Genomic DNA, 5,187 nt, shown 5'->3' on the forward strand with positions numbered 1-5,187 from the left:
AGAAAAAATATGACAAACAGCCAGAAAGAAAGATTACAAGAAGCAAGGAATCAGTTTCAGGATCTTAGAAAACTATGCCACAACTATTAAAATATATAAAAAAGCTCTGAATACAGTATAATATAAGGTACAAGAAAAAGCCGAACAAAAAACAATAACTTGCTCTATGAAAGGGAGTATAAATAATCCTAGAATTGTTTTTTTCTTTGTAGTGTATATTTAATGGAGAAGTTTTAAGTATTTTTTATGAGTATTATTTTTTTTTTGCTTTTTTTTTTGGAGGGCAATTGGGGTTAAGTGACATGCCCAAAGTCACACAGCTAGGTTTTTTTTTTAGTTAAGTGTCTGAGGCCACATTTGAACTTATGTCCTCTTGACTCTGGGGCTGGTGCTTTATTCACTGCACCACTTAGCTGCTCCACTTTTAAGTATTTTTTGATGAAGAGATTTGAACTCTGTAGAATTTCTGAGATGCAAATCACAAGGATCAATACTAACCTAAAAAGGTAAATAAATTTGAGCAATCTATAGGTAACTAGATGATGATGAACCATGAAGAAATCTAATAGGGGAAAAGAAAATAAAGTAATTACAGATTCAATTGAAACACATTTGTAATGACTTAAGGGTTTATGAAGATTATCTATTGATTAGATTATTACATGTATTTAGATTAAAACACTTTAGTGACTATAAAAGTGATTATAAAAGTCTGTGCATATACATATACATATGAACACACTTATGAACATACACATGAAAAAGACCTGACTATAAATATATACATATGCACATATGTGTTTATAGATATATACACGGTCTCAGGAGAATTAGAGATGAGTATAAAGAGAAATCAACAAAGAGGAAAATGATGGGTGTTAGCAGGCCACAACCCATAGCCAAAAATGAACTCTGCAAAACAGGGAGTAAAGAATGTCACCAAGGATTTGTATGACTAGAAAAATAAGACCCAGAACATAACAAGAGTTAGGGAAGATCAATGGAATGGAGAATCAGGGTGTTCTACTGGTACCCTCTTGATTTCAGTTGAAAGTGAGGACAGCCTCCAGTACAATGAGTGGACATTTATTGACAACCTATTGTAAAAAAAAGTGCACATGAGTTGCACAAGATGGACCGACATGGATGGGCTGGGATTTACAAGAGAAGTCCCAAGTCAATGAGATCACAGATATGGTGAGTATCTTAAAAAAAAAAAAAACCCAGACTATATCTTTCACAACTATAGATGAAGAAAGACTTCTTTTTCTACATGCAGGCCAAAAAGGTTTACTAGAATGTCTTTAGTCACAGTTGAAAGTAGCAAAATTGAAAACATTAGTTTCTACATAAATATATGGAAACCATTTCCAAAACCTAATTTTTATATGAGAAAAAAACATTTTGTAATCATTAACTAAAAGGTTGCCATTCCTTTTTACATAATGTTTCATCTCTTACATCTTAACCTATCCCTGAACTTGATGCAATAAATCCCCAACTCTCTAGTTTACAGTAGGAAATAGTGTTGAATTATAAATATCATCAACAACGTTTAACTGTATATACAAATAATGTATTGGTATGTGTCTAGTTTCAAATTCGGTTCCTCTAACATGGCAAAGTAGATGTTTCTGTTTTAAGACAAATTAATGTGAGCATATTTTGGTGAAGGGGAGGAGGCTAATCAGAAATTTATCAATGCTCCAATTTAAGGAATTGCCTTTTTACTTCTAGAGAAAAAAAAACACAATTGAAAGTCATATACAAATTTCATTAAATTATGCAGGAAACTTTTTTTTAATTGTCCCAGAACTGTTTTATTGAAGATCTCTGGTCACCGAATCAAGTCCGATATTTCAGAACAACAGGAATGATAATCACCAGCAAAAGGATAACAGCAGCCAGAGCCATGATGGGCTTCATTTTACATCCATGCCACCACATTTATCTGCGAAGCTGTTTAGACCTGCTTCTAAAAGCTGTTGCATTATCTGATAAATTTTCTGATTTGTCTTGCAACTCATCCAAATCTCTCTTCTCTTTCAATTCCTTTTGTAATATTCTCTTGCATGACATCAATTACTTCATCCACCTGATTCTGTACATAGCTAATTTTGTTATTCCAAGGCCCAAATTTTGACCTAGATGGGCCCCTTAGAAAAAAGCCCTCTTCTTCATCTGAATCGTCTTCAAAAAGATTTCTCCATTCACTTTTTACAGAACCAGTGACATCATCATCGTTTAGGTGGCACTTGAATTTGGGAGGCATCTTTATTACTCAAAAAGTTGTTTTCCTTTTCCCAACTTTAAGAGGCAGATATATACCACCTGGGCATCAGCCAAGAGGCTTCTGGTCGCCCGTCAGAGCCAGGCCAGGCCTGAATGCATTGAGCTGGGTGGGCGGCTGAAGAAAGAATTCTGAAATAAATAAGGAAAAGAGGACCATTGGAGATAAAATGTAAAATTTCTTCTAAATGCATACAAATGAAATGTTTTTGCCAAAAAGGAAATTAGTACCTATGGAAACAGAAGGAAAACAGTTAATGGTGTGGTGGGAAGGTTATTTACAGCAAAGCTATAAAACAAAGTTTTAATATTCAAGATACATATAGATATGAACTAAATATACAGAAACAGAAACAATTACCCATAAAAGATGAATGAGCAAGGGATGTGGGAAGTTAATTCCCAGAAGTAGAAAAATATTTCTTATTGTAAATAGTAAGAGAAATGCATACTAAAACAAATGAGATCCTCTCTTTTACACATTAGATTGATAAATATGACCAAATAACCTAAAAAAAGATTAGGGAATGAGGAAGTCACACTAATACTATGCTTTTGGAACTGATAATCAGTTCAACTGTTCTGGAAAGCAATTTGCAACTACATCTCAGAAGTCACTATATTCAGCATACACTTTGATCCAAAGATACTATGAGGAAGATACATCAAAGATGTTAACTGTTCATTCCCTTTGATCTAGCAATACCACTTCTAGGTCTGTATTCCAAAGAGATCATGAAAAAGGGTGTAGTAGGGGCTGCTAGGTGGTTCAGTGGATAGAGCACCGACTTGGGAATCAGGAGGACCTGAGTTCAAATCCGGCCTCAGACACTTAACACTTACCAGCCATGTGACCTTAGACAAGTCACTTAACCCCAATTGCCCTGTCTTTCCCCCTCCAAAAAGCAAAAAAAAAGAAAAGAAAAGAAACAAAAAGAAAAAGGGAATAGTACCCACATATGTAAAATATTGATAGCAGCTCTTTTTTGGTGGCCAAGACTAGGAAATCTGAAGAATGCTGGTAAACTGAGGAATGGCTGGACAAGTTGTGGGAGAAGCATATAATGGAATATTATTGTACTATGAATAATAATAACCAGGAAGATGTTAGAAAAACCTGAAAAGACTTAAAGAACTGATGCTGAGCAGAGAGAAAGGAATCAGGAGAACACTTTACATAATAACTGCAACACTATGCAATGACCAACTCTGATAGACTTACTATGTCTCAAGGATTTAAAGGAACTACAAAATATTTATGATAGAAAAAGCTATCTCCATCAAGATAAAGAACTATTACGTCTGAATGCATGGAAGCATAATATTTTCTCTCTTTTTCCATCTCTTGGTTTTACCCTTTTGTTCGGATTCTTCATTCACAAAATGACTAATGAAGAAATATGTGTAATATGATTCTACACGTATAGCCTGTATCAGATAACATGCCACCTTGGGGAAGGAGGGGGGAAGCACAAAATTGAAACTCAAAATCTTATGAAAATGACCATTGAAAACCATAGTTACATGTAATTTGTGAAAACATGATTAATAAAAAAAGAAAAAAGAAAGGAGGATTGATTTCTCACATACACACACATTAAAAAAGAGGTCAAAGATGGGATGGAGGATGGAAGGACCTACATGGACAAAAATAAGTGTAGTACTGCTTTTTGCAGTAGAAAAAAATTAGAAACTAAGATTATGCCCATCAATTAAGGAATTCCTAAAGTAATTAAGGAATATGAATGGAATAACATATTACTGCACCTCGAGAAATTACTAAAGGGACCACCAGTGGGATTCAAGTGCAAGAGAATAATTTCCAAAATGATTACAATAATGTAGAGGAAAATACATTTTATGTACAAAAGAACTCCATTCAATGCAATAACTAATCACAAATTCCAAGTATTTGAAACTCAGGGTCCATTTACCCACAGAAATAAAGTCATAAATGGCAGTTGGTTATGAGATCAGCCCACAAAAATCTATTTAAAGGTGCATATTTACCATATAATGGAGCTAAAAGAAAGTACTATAATAATATTGCTATATGATATACCAAACAACCTGTGACAATGTTTCTATGGGAAAATATATTCAAAACTCTTAACTTTCAAACTGAATACTCTATCTTGGAAGTGGACATGAAGATTCTCCTAATGTCAAATTGCTAATCGCTCTCATGGGCAGGGGTTCTAATAGAATATATGGAAGATAAGAAATGTAGAAAAATATCTGGTAATGATGAGTAAGAAAAAATACTTCCAAGGGATCAGAGGAAAGTAACTCTGAAGCTATCTTCCATGGGTAATTTTTGTAGATTCATTAGATTCTGCAAATTCAAAGGATTGGCTCATATGTTTCCTTCCTGCTGCCACCAGATATTGCATGATATAGAACAACTTTTCATAGATTTTCCTTTATTCTACAGAATATCTCTATTCTCTGACACTGTAGTGAGAAGGTAAATTGTACTTCTTTATCAGAAGATGCTTTCCTTAAACATACAACCTACCTTCAATCCAGTTTTAAAATAGCCCACTCCCAAGGCTTAACTACCCAGACTTTGCTTGGGAATAGTGTAAGACCGGACAATGTCTGGCCATCTCCTGTCTCCTTAAGAAAATGTAGTTTTGTCTATGCTAGATTTCTACATGTCCTAAGGGGGCATAAAACCAGCAGGTTTTCTCTCAGTACGCTAAGGACACAGAAGTGCCCTGAAGAGGAAAATATTACCTCCTGCACATAACAGCCATTAGATGGGCATGGAGAAGCCTCAAAGTTGTCAGTAATACCAAAGGTTCATTAGTAAAAGGCTGTGTCAAAATGTCAAGTGTCTACCTAAAACCTTGAAATAGTTAAGGCAGCCTATGTCTGAATCATGTACCAGTGTTC

The 5,187-nt window shown here is 34.6% G+C and overlaps 1 pseudogene; it reads right to left on the reverse strand.

The window, feature by feature from the left end:
• Window positions 1–1,808: 1,808 nt before the first annotated feature.
• On the reverse strand, window positions 1,809–2,272 carry LOC138164019 (vesicle-associated membrane protein 4 pseudogene; annotated as a pseudogene).
• Between the last annotated feature and the right edge of the window lie 2,915 nt (window positions 2,273–5,187).

Source organism: Petaurus breviceps, unplaced genomic scaffold, assembly GCF_028583685.1.
Source record: "Petaurus breviceps papuanus isolate PSGF00001 unplaced genomic scaffold, PetGlider_PUasm1.0 189, whole genome shotgun sequence".
Classification (NCBI taxonomy): Eukaryota; Metazoa; Chordata; class Mammalia; order Diprotodontia; family Petauridae; genus Petaurus; species Petaurus breviceps.